This window comes from Chinchilla lanigera, unplaced genomic scaffold, assembly GCF_000276665.1.
Source record: "Chinchilla lanigera isolate Chin_1 unplaced genomic scaffold, ChiLan1.0 scaffold00051, whole genome shotgun sequence".
NCBI classification, from domain to species: Eukaryota; Metazoa; Chordata; class Mammalia; order Rodentia; family Chinchillidae; genus Chinchilla; species Chinchilla lanigera.
The window spans coordinates 15,133,804-15,145,991 of NW_004955452.1; the positions used below are offsets into that span (position 1 = coordinate 15,133,804).

The 12,188-nt window shown below is 55.0% G+C and overlaps 1 pseudogene; it reads left to right on the forward strand.

Annotated features, from left to right (window-relative positions):
- Positions 1 to 328: 328 nt before the first annotated feature.
- Positions 329 to 1,122, forward strand: LOC102023868 (annotated as a pseudogene).
- Positions 1,123 to 12,188: the final 11,066 nt, after the last annotated feature.

Sequence of the window (12,188 nt, forward strand, 5' to 3'; positions counted from 1 at the left end):
GAGGTTAAGAGTAGGAAATTTTACTGAGGGAGAGACAGCTCCTGAGAAAGACAAGAGGGAACCTGGATGGGCTGCCAAGGAGCCCACTTCTGAAAGCAAGTTTTACAGAGCAAAATCACAAGGTGGGTACAAAATCACACGTGGGTACAGCATGGGACAAAATTATGATCAACCAGTAAGATTACAAGTATAGGAGTGGCGCGACCCCAGCTCGGGGTCACGGTGCCATGTGAAGGACCCTGGGTCTCGGGGGCCGGCGCTCCTCCGCAGAGGCGTGAGCCCACATCCTTGCCGCACCCCGGCCACCTGGCCCTTCGCAGACACCGAGATGAGGAGCAGCAAAGAGCAGCGGTCAGCAGTGTTCGTAACCCTCTTTGTCCTCGTCACCGTCCTCATCCTCTACAGCTCCAGCAGTGCCAACGAGGTCTTCCATTATGGCTCCCCGAGGGGCCGCACTGACCGCCCAATCGCAAGAAGCAGAGTCTCTCCGAGGGCTTCATCTATAATCTGGGCAACGAGACGCTGCCCTCCCGGTGCCACTAGCGTATGATTGTCACCAGCTTCAGCCACTTGCTGGGCACCAAACTGGGCTCCAAGACTGAGCGGGCGGAGTGCACGGTCTGCACAAACAATGCGCCCACCACACACTACTCTGCCGATGCAGGCAACGAAACCCCCTTCCGTGTGGCGACCCACTCCAGCGTGTTCCGGGCGCTGTGGGCCCCCAGAACTGTGTTCATCTGCTTGGCTTCCCCCAGCAAGATGCAGAAGCTGCAGGGCACCTGGTGCGCCTCATCGAGCAGGGGGCCTGGAGTTCCCCAACGTGAAGGCCTCTCCTTGCTGCATACAGCAGTTCAGGACCTCCTCCGGGTGAGACACGGCAAGGTACCAACCTCCCGCCTGCGCACTCAGCAAGCCCCGCCCACAGGCCCTGTTGCTCCCAGTGTGTGCTGCTCCAAGCGCGTGGTTCTTGCCACCCCCTGGGCAGGTTTCCTAGGAGAGTACCAGGTCCCGCAGTTAACGTGGTCATCTCCAGTGCTCTACACCGCCTCATCTCCCCAGCAGTTTCCTCCCACCACGCCTTGGTCTGAGGGAAAAGAGTCTCAGCATGCTCTACTCTAAGGTTACATAGCTGCACCTAGCATGTTTCTAGGAGAGCTCTCAAGGTAAAGACTATTCCCAGCATGCCTTGCTTTAAGCACACATTGCTCCCAGCATGCTCTGTTCTCTGGATACCTCATTCCCAGCATGCTCTTCTCTGACTACACTCCCTAGAAAACCTAGATTATCGCCCTCCAATACAAATATAACGTGACCCAGATAGATAATTTAAAAATCACAGCAGGCACCTTAAAAAGGTAAAAAAAAAAAAGAAGAAGAAGAAGAAGAAGAAGAAGAAGAAGAAGAAGAAGAAGAAGAAGAAGAAGAAGAAGAAGAAGAAGAAGAAGAAGAAAAGGCAGAGGAAGAAGGAAGAAGAAAAAGGAGGAGGGGGAAGGAGAGGGGAAGAGAAGGGAGTGGGAGAAGAAGAAAGAAAAAAGCCTGATACAGTTAACTTTAATATATTTTATTTAACCCAATATATTCAACATATAGCTCCAGTAGTTATTTTGTTACATTTGTACCTAAATATAAAAAAACTTTGGAGCTGCTTAAAGGATATACATTTTTAAAAAAGATTACAAGTATAGCTGCCTAGGAAGTGTCGACCCAATGGGGAAGCAAGTCACATCGCAAATGTACATGGAATGAACAGGGACATTTTTTGGAAGAAATGAGTCAGGGGGTCCTGGTCACGCACCTGGGTGACTGATGCCTGTCTAGACTCTTATTGGACCAGATAATATCAGTTCTAGTACACTGCTTATCCCTCGGGGAGGCATGCAGGCCTGGTCATTCCACGGCCTGGCCTTCCACAAATGCATCTCCAGCCACAGCTGTAATGTGGGCTTATCTTCAGCACTGACTCCTTCAAGGGCTTATCCCTGTCTAACGGCCTGTATTATTTCTACCTAACTTAACTGTCAATTATATGAGGACTCAGTGAAATACCAAAGCATTTCAGAAATATTTTTTATAAGAATGGAGGTTGGGCTCCTGCCCAGGCCCCAAGACTCCCGATCCAGTCCTCTTCCTCTCCTACACTGTCCTCTTGTCACTGACCCTACCTTGTGGACCCCTCAAGGGAACAAGATGCATCCACAAGGAGGCAGCTTCCACAAGGCCTCTTGCTGCGCAGACTCTCAGCTCCTGGATCCCACAGCCCTGCGGAGGCACCCGTCCAGCAACCCAGTCCCCACTCCCTGCCTTGGCTCCCTGGAGGCATCTCCCCTCCTTGCAGCCCCAGCCAGAGGCCAATCCAGCACCCTGTGGAGCTGAGGGACATGCTGGGACTCCAGAACTGAAGAGTGGCATGCTATCCTGGCTGGTTCCTCCTACCTTCACCCTCTCCATGTCCCAGTTTTACCCTAGAGAGCCTGCATTAGTCACTTTCACATTGCTAGGACAAAATACCTGACCCCTACAACTTAAAAGAGGAAAGGTTTATTTTGACTCATAGTTTGCAGTGGTTATAATCCATGGTTAGCTGGCTGCAAGGCAGAGACTGCATGGTACCAGGGCCTGGCACAGGAAAGCTGCCGAGGTCATGGAGGGCGGGGAGCAGAGAGAGAGAAAGAGAGAGAAGGAAGAGGAGCGAGGGACAAAAATACACCCCTTCATTCCTGATCACTGTGGCAGAAGGTGGCAGGAGAGGGACAGACACTCCCAGGAAGAGGTACTTGTGACCTGCCCCAGTGACCTGCCTCCTCAGACCAGGCCCCACCTCAGAGCAGCGCAGTCAGCTACGAACTCGTCACGGGACTCATCCACAGATGAGCACAAAGCCCCCAGGATCCAATCATCTTCCAACACGTGAGACTTTGGGGACATTTTAGATCAAAGCCACAATAGTTTCCTTTAGGAAGTTCTTCCCAAGATCTGCCTGTGTCCTCCCAGCCAGAGGAGCCCAGGCTCCAGCCTCGGTCCTCAGGCATCTGGGGCGGAGCAGCGGGGAGGAGAGCCGGTCACGGCCTCCCAGCCTCTGATTCACACTCACACGTCCCTCCCTCCAACAGGGCATCTGTTCACAGAGCTCAGTAATCCCCAGTTTTCCGAAAGAGACGTTTAGGCTTCTCTGTGTCTGTGTTTCTCTCACACAGCTCTCTTCTGGGAGAGTCTCTCCCTGTCCTGCCACCTTCTGCTGAAATGATCAGGACTGAAGGGACCCAGGCCAGGGCCATGGATGCGGATGAGCCCAGGCACCCCCTTCTCAGCAGCCAGCAGTGCTGGTCACCTCAGGCCAGGCGAGTGTGCAGCAACAGCCTGGGGACAGCAGTCCCTTCCTCTCAGCTCTGAGGCGCTCCCCACCTGTGTGCAAATGAGTAGCCCGCAATGTGATCCAGCTCCTCTAGCCTCAGCAGCTGGGAAACAACGCCCACTGCGCTCAAAGAAATCAAACTCAGAGCTGGACCAGAGGTGTAAGCAACCCAATGGAGCCGGATGACAGCCACAGGCAAGTGGAGCTTAGACCCATTCTTCAGACTGTAGGGCAGAGGCTGTGGAGCCCTGGCAGCAAAGTGGTAGGAGTGAGCGTAACTCCATCAGCTTCTCAACCTCACAGATGCTGCACCCACCCCCAACTTTCAGACTGCGCACCCCAAAGCTAGATTCTGCCCTCAGGTGCACCCAAAAGTGTGAGCAAACAAGGGGCCCTGGCTGCGCAGTGGAAATAAACGTGTGACAGAGGAGGCCACGCTCCCAGAGGGGCCAGTGAAGTGCGGCTGCAGGCCCGCACCGCCCTGATTTATTTCCAGATTACTGTTGCCAACAGGTTCCCGCTTCCACTTCCCAGCGGCAACTCCCTCTCCAATGCTGAATTCCAAATGCACAGAAAAATAAATATTTTAAGGCTTGGTGGCCTGAGTCACCGGAGTTTGGTGGCAGCTAATGCTCTGCAGCTGGCCCTGCCCACGGGCCTGCTTAGCATGCAATTAAGATGCAAAATACCATCCCTCACCTGCTCCCCTCCAGGCTTCTCCTCTCCCTTCAAGGCCCTGCTGGATTAAGAAGCCCCTGGAACAGTGGGGAGGCGCTTTTTCTGTTGCTCTCATTGGCCAGAGTTCCAGCCTGGGTTATGGGCTTGGCGCAGAGCCCGGCCTGGGCTGGGACTCTAGTCCTCAGCTGCCACCTCCTCCTGGCTCTTGCGCGCCACGCCTGCACCACCGCACACACAGTCCGAAAGACAAAAATTAGACTGCATCCCTATTGATAACCTCTGGGTAACGTCCACTGGCCTTGGTTTACAGTCAGAAGCACGACTATGATCTCCAAGCTGGACCACATGATGGCGCTGAATCTCTGACCTCCTCTTTCTCAACTCCCCTTCTCCAGCCCCACTGGGCTCTTTGATTCCCCCCAGCAGCCAAGCCTTTTCCTGCCTCAGGGCCTTTGCACTGCTGTTCCTCTTTCTTCCAAGCTGCACATGGCTGGCTCCTAGTCAACCTTCAGCATGGCCCCTCCAGAGAAGGCTCCTCAGACCTCCTCCTATGACCTGAGCATGGCATGTGTGCCTTCCTACATGACTGGCCAGCATGGGTGCACAGTAAACATCTCCTGGTTGAACGAGGGAAGGAAGGAAGGGCTCTAATCTCCTCCACCTGCTCCTGTGCTTGCTCTGTAGGTGGAAGGTCTCGGGGCTGGGGTGCTGAAGGGCCCCCTAGGGCAGCCAGGCCAGCATTTGAGTCAATTCCCCCATTAGACCTCCTGCTACAGCTGGGCCCAGCAGGGCAGATGAAGCAGAGGAGAGCGGTGCTCTATGGTTCCTGGACTGCAGTGGGGCACAGGGGACAGGCGGGATGGCAGTTCAGAGGGAGCGCTGATGGCTGAAGAGAGCACTGAAGGAACCAGCCAACAAGGAGACTGCAGAGACTGGGGGGAGACATGAATAGACTCCACTAACTAAGCACAAAGTACAACCTGTAGGATTGTTGTGTAACAGAATTGTCATTTACTAGGGCTGTTATCTGATAAGAACTAGTACAAGAACAAAGCACTATTCTCTTCGCATGACCAAAAAGTAAATTATGGGTCAGTACAGTGCGGCAGCCGTGAAGGAAACTGAATTCACTCTGAGGCTTTATCAATAGGAGTATAGTGTATAGATTGAGGGAGGTGATTGTCTCACCACACCTGCTCTGGTGCAGACTTCCTTGGAGTATTACATAGCTCTCCTCACACTTCGGGAGTTCCACCAACTTGTAAATGTGCAAAGGAAATAGCCTGACCTCCTGAAGGAGGTGTAGCTGCCCAGCCAGTAGCAAAGAAAACCTAGAAAGCCTTGACCTTGGTGTGTAACTCCAGAAGCTGCCTGGAGGTGGAGCTCAGCATGGTGGGGGAGGGGATCTGAGTTCCAGGACTGTGTGACAAAAGGACAGTAACCCTCCTGCCACTAGGGGCGATCAAACCAGGCCTGAGGCATCTGTGGGAAGGTGGCAGAGAAGACCCTGGGTCTGGGGAAGGTGGGCCTGGAGGGAGCTGGGGAACTCGTTAGAGGAGGGCCTCAGCGGCCAGCCCTGCAGAATCAGGAAGCATGTGGGAAGAAGCACTGTGAGGCCCTGGCGGGCCCCGGCTGAGCCCTGCAGGCTATCAGCTCCCTGGGAGGCACAGGGCCTCCTACAAGGGCCAGCGGTGCAGTGTGGAGCCCCGGGACTCCAGGGCGAATGGTCAGCACGGGGCGTGGAGATGGGAAAGCCAGCAGGAAGGGCCGCCCGGGGCTGGCCAAGGTCACACAGCAAGGACAAACAGAAAGGGCGGCCCAGAGCTCCAGGTGCCTGGCTCCCAGCTCCCCTTCCTGCCGTGTGACTGTGTCCCGTGAGTCGTGACCTCAGTGCTCCCGCGTGCACGTGTGAACTGTGTAAGTGCGTGGGTGTGCATGCATGCGAGGCGGCGGGGTGGCCGTGCAGCTGGGCTTAGGCGCGTCTCCGCAGGAAGACAAAGCCACAGCTCTTCTGACCAGCGCCCCACCATGTGCCCCTTGGGCCACACACCACAGGCAGCCTCGCTGCATGCAGGGTCTACGGCTCAGGACCTGGGGTGACTGCGGTGGCCAATGCCGCGAAAGAATGTCTCTGGGGCTGTCAGGTGTCCTTCAGCAGGGGACAATGGGACAGCAGATTTTCCTGTCCTCACAACATGGGCTCTGGGTCCCAGAAGTCCGCCCTGCTTTTCACCACACGCAGGTCATTCATCCTCTCCAGGGCTGGGTACTCCTCTCTATGAGGGGCATGGGGGCCAACTTCCAGGAGGCTGCAGGGGCGGCTGAGATCATAAAAACAGCGATGTGCCAAGGACACTGTGGCCACTGAGTCACCTCAGATGCCAACGGGGCAGAAGATGAGCCCACGGTGGGTTGGGAGCAGGAGACAGGACCATATAGGAGTGAGATGGCCCTGGAAATGCCCCCTGCTACTGGCCCTGTGGGACACCAAGTCTCCAAGAAGAGTGCGCAGGTGGAGAGACGGAGCTGGGCCTGGGATGCCATAGCCTCACCTTCCCAGACACAGAGGCCCAGACCCAGATGAGCCTTGAGTAGAGCTGGGGGGAGGGGGCAAAAGCTGGCAATAAGGGGAGGAAATGGGAGGCCAAACTTTAATGGCCGCTTCAAGTGTGCCAGGCAGCCCTGGGGGACAGCTCATAGCCAGCACATCCAGATCAGGAAATGTCACCCAGAGACAGACAAGGGGGCTGGTACCCAGCAGGGCCTGCTCGTGGTTCCCCAGAGGATGGAGCATGTGGACAGGGCCACGTGGTCTCAACAGCCCAGAAGCTGGGGGTTGGGTGCAGGGCCCGGGGAGGCAGCTCAGGGCCTCCCAGTGCATGGCCTCCCACAGCCACACTGGCCTCATCGGACAGGTGAGTCGTCACCCAGCCCCAGTAGTCACTAGGAGGGGGTGAGGTGACACGGGGAGGAGCAAATGCCTGGCCAAGTCCCACTGTGGGCACACACTGAAGCTCCAGAGAGGCTCAGTGTCCCCCGCAGCATAAATACACACAGATGGCCCTTAATTTCCCGAGGTAAGAAGCCTCATGTTTTCAGAACAGGGAGGGTAGCAAACCTGAAGCCCCTCCCGCTCTGGGAGCTGCCTCTACTCAACAATGTGCTGTTGCCACCTAGAGTCCTCCCCAGGCATCTCCAGGCCCTGTTGCTGCCCAGTGCCAGCCCCACCCCCAGCTGCCACCCCCCTAGACCCCCACACCCCCACTCCGGCAGCAGTGAGGAGGAGGATCAGAGCAGAGGGAGGAACGGACAGCAGAGGTCTGGGCCTTACCCTACTGGGCTAGTCACGGGAACCGAGTCTTGACCCCAGCTGGGTGAGTAGCTCTTGATGTGACTTCAGCTAAGCCCTGGTCCTCCTCGATCTCAGAACAAACATGCCCACACATCTGCAGGCACACACTGGTGTTTCCCTGGCTGGGGGGCTCTAGGGCTCAGACTTTGTGAGGAGTGGGAACGTTTGCTGGTGAGGAAGTGACCACCTGAGCCAGGCCATGGGGGAAACTGCTGCTCATCCTGCCCCATCCCCTTGGGCCAAGAAGCTGGTGCCGTCCTGGCTTCGAGTCCCAGCTCCCCACTTTCTCACTGTGAGACTAGAAGCCAGAGCTCAGTCTTCCCGCTTCTATGCAATGAATGCGGATGAAACACTTGGCACTGTCCCTGGGCTGCAGAGGGTCCCCAGTCGGTGCTATGTCTGGCTACTATTGCCTGCCCAGGAGCGCTGAGGATGGCTTCATTTGGGACCAAATAATCCACAGGTGCGTCTCCTGTGCTCCAGTTTACCTGAATGGAATCTACCAAAAGCTGATGGGGGGAGGGGAGTGTGTGGCTCTTATCTCCCTGAACTGGCAGAATTTGGGTCGCACGGTGGAAACCCTGGCAACCAGCTTCAAAATGACTGGAGAGGGGGTTCTGTCACATCCCCACCATCTCCACCTTCACTGTGATAGTGTCCTAGGCTACAGCATGTGAGGACACCTCCAAGCCCCTGCGTCTCCCCAGGCCTGCCCTGGGGATGGGGACTGTACCCCACTGCCCACCTCTCCACATTTAGCCTGCAGCAGCCAAGCCCAGGCCAGCGGGGCTCCCCCGACCATGGCTGCGGGGCCCCCAAGCCTGCAGCTGCTGGAGCCCCTCTCCTCGCCACCACCCTCCAGGATCTGCCACGGGCTCCCTGATTGCTAATTTAGACTTTCCTGCCATCCCACACAAGGGAATCAGGGGAAATCAAATTACGGAGTTATTCACTCTTTTTGTACAGCTGATGGGCTGATTAGCTGTCAATCAGGGCCGACATTAACATCTGACACTGTGTGCATAACAATTACCAGTCACATTAAGGAAACCTTTCCCTTTCTCTCTAAAGGGAAGGGTGGGGTAGACAGGAGAGAGGGGGAGGTTGAAGCAGACTCTGAAGGGAGAAGCAGGAAATTCAATCAGCATAATTAGCTCAATCAGAGGAGAGCATCACTTCACCAGCTGAGCGGAGCTGCCACCACAGCCGAATCCCCGGGCTGACCAGCTGCTGTGGAGCCTCTGCCGACCCTGCCCTCTAGCGAGGGCCTGGTCAGTTCCCGACAGCCACCGCTTGGGCCACGCCAGTCAGTCAACCACTTGGCCCCGCCTTAGATACGGTTGGCTCCAATCATATGAGCCCATTCCTGCCTGCTGCTCTGGGGTTGGCTCTGACCGAAAGCTGTAAGATTCAAGGGATTGAGGCAGAGTTTGGGCTTGAGATGGAAGGGATGGGAGGACTCAAAGGCGGCCACTGCGAACCCACGTTTATGACTTCGGGGAAAGGGACTGCCTTGCCCCGAGGCCGCTGCTGACACTGGGTGGACCATCCTGCTGCGATTCAGCTCCTTGTCCAGCTGCACTGCCCTTGCAGTCACTGCAAGCCCTTTCCCACTCTGTCCTCCACTTCTGCACTTCCTGCAGTCTGTTGCTGCCGCTGAAAGGAACCAGAGTTCCCCGTTTCTGTAACCACCTTGATGTTTGCAGGCCTCAGATTCCACATCTGTAAAATAAGACAGTCTGGGCGCCTTCAAACAGGCTTGGTGAATCTCTCAGCCCAAGAAGTCTTTACTCTGGACACTCCCTCAGAGAGGGAGGGTGCTTGGAGCTCTTTCCTAGCCTAGGTGTGGGGAGGGCTTGTGGAGAGTCAGCCACACTCCCCAGACGGTCCCTCCAGGGCCCCGTGACCATGATGTCCTTGCAAAAAGCTGAGCTTGTCACTGGCCCACACAATGATGGCTTAAAGCCTGTTTGCCAAGGTGCCCAGGCGGGGGACCACCTTGCTTATTTGCTTTCTTGTCACCAAATACAGATCTCAGGAAAGATGACCTCAGCCTCCTTCACCCTGCTCTAACCTGATGAGCAAGTTGCAGACAGGCCAAGTGGTCCACCTAAGGTCACATCTGTGACAGCCGCCAGGGAGGTGGGAAGAGGGAGCTGCGGAAGACTCAAGAGGTCCCAACAAGGGGTTGGGGCACAGGACGCCTCAGCCCGCATGGTGGCTGCTTCCCTGGGGAGGAGGTCCCAGGAGGCAGGGCCTGTGAATTTCTAGACCCAGGGTCTTTGCTAGTGCTAGGATGGCCATAAAATACCGCAGACGCATGGGTTAAAAAGAGATTCATTGTCCACACAGCTCTGGAGGCCTGAAGCCCAAGATCAAGGTTTCACGTGGACAGGGATAGTTTCTCCTGAGGCCTCTTTCCTTGGTATCCGGATGGCACCTTCTCTGCAGGTCCTCTCCTCTGTGCCCAAGTGTCCTCGGTACTTCCCGATGTCTTAGTCCCCTCTGCGTCTAAGGACACCAGCCAGATTGGATTAGGAGCCCCTGTAAGAGGCTCATTTGAACTCAGTCATCTCTTTGGAAACCTGTCCCCAAATACAACCATATTCTGAGATACAGAGGGGTGGAGCTCCAACATACCAATGTTTGGGGGACTTACTTCAGCCCACCACACCCAGAAAGCAAATAATAACAATGTTGCTAACAGCTAGCACATGCACAGCATCACTTCACCCCAGGCACAGGCCTATGTGCCTGACATATCTGTCACATGCTCCCTGAGCTGAGCAGGTATTTTTATTGACCCAGCTCTACGGATCTGGAAACTGAGGCATGGGGAGGTGAGTAACCTGCCCATCTAATAACCAGCAGAGCCAGATTCACACCCAGGCACCTGGCTACACAGTCTATGCTCTCAGAAACCACATAAAATGCCTGTCTCCTCTGAGGTCCGTGACAACTCAAACACTGCCCTTGAGGGCCCTGTTTCCTGGCCCCAGGGAGCGAGCTGTCCACTGGCCGTGGGCTGGCAGCCTCCGCCCTTCAGAGTGGGGCGTCTCAGGTAACACTGAGGCCAGCACGGGTACCCAGACATCTTCCCCCCGAGAGCTGAGACACCGTCTGGGAAGCTTTCCACGAAGAGGGACAGGGAGCAATCTGACCTAACATCTGCCAACATTCACGGGCCTTTGATCAGGTGCAGGCCCTGTGCAAAGTACTCTGCAGACTGTCTGGCATTTAGTCCTTGCAGCAACTCTGTGGTCCAGAGTCCAGTTTTGTGGCCATGTTCTGTCCACTGCCACCAGTAGGATTTCCCAAACTGACCTCAGCTGAGCACACCCAGGGGCCCTTCAGGGCCAGGGCAACTTTTTTCTTCAGCATTCTAAAAGCAGCTCAGTGACCCACTTGTTGAAAAGCTTATTTTCTGAATAGCTACCATGTGCCATGAGGAGGGGCAGGGAGCAGTCTGACCCAGCAGCTGCCAACATTCATGGGCCTTTGATCGGGTGCAGGCCCCGTGCAAAGTTCTGGGTGACAGGTAGGAATGGAGGAAAAACCAGAAAAAGGATTCCTGCCCTAGCAAAACTGATCATCCAGGGGATTCGGACAGAATATGACAGGTATGGAAATGTAAAAACATGATGATTTCTGGTAATGATAAATGCAATGAAAGAAATAAAGCCAGCCAGGGGATGGACTCTAGTCATTTAGATATAGCATTCAGTGGAGGTCTCCCCAAGGAGGTGACATTTGAACTGAGATCTGAGATTCAGGAATGAGATTCAGGGAGAAGAGCAGGAAGGCAGAGATAGAGCAGCAGTGCAAAGGCCCTGAGGTCCCTTCAAGGAGCAGAAGAAAGACGATCCTGGCCAGAGTGCAAAGAACGGGCAACTGGTAGGAGATAGGTAATGAAGTTCTGTACCTAATTTACCTTCACAGCCACAGCAAAGACAAAGTGGAATTTCCTCTCAATGACTAATTCAAATCCTTCTGACTATATCTTAAACCTGGTTGTCTTGTTCTGTCTTCAGAGCAAGTTAAAATCTGAGAACACTTAGGGTGCTCCCTTCCATCTGGGAAGCCGGAGCTGCCCCCTCCCCACAAGTGTTCCCACATGACGTTTAACACAGTGCTGGGGTCTGAGCTAGGAGCCTCTGCAGAAAATCTCCTTTCTTGGGCTTTCTACTGCCCCCTCCTTCTGCAGGCTGCCGAGCGTGACAGGGAACATTTCTCGCCCAAAGTCCCCTTGTGTTCCTGCCTAAATACACTCATAAATCCTTGCCTGATCCCAGAAGCAAGGCCCTGTGTTGAAAACAAGAAAGGTGAGGAGACCCAGGGAAAACCTGCCACGCCTCTCTGATCCGTTTTCCTCTCCTCCCCTTCCCAGCTCCCCGCCACAGACCGCAAAAGAAACTGGATTTTCGTGTCCACCTCCCCAGCCACCAGCCACATCTCATGGGGAACACAGGGCCTCTCAAAGCAGAAACAGTGCCTGCGAAAAGAAATAAGTGACCCAGGGGAAGCTCTGCTCATCACTTTTTCATTCAACAGCTATTTTTGAACACATGCTGTGCCCGGTGCTGTGCTGAGCAACCGAATCCGTGAGGGTTGGTTAAGAAAGCAGAAACCGCCATGCTTGGGGGCTGTAATCCCAGCTACTAGGGAGACTGAGGAAGGAAGATCATGAGTTGGAGGCCAGCCTGGGGAAGCCCTGTCTCAAGATAACAATAATAATTTTGAAAGTTAAAGGGCTGAAGATGTGTATCATTGGCTCCCTGGGTTCAATCCTTCATTCTGGGAAAG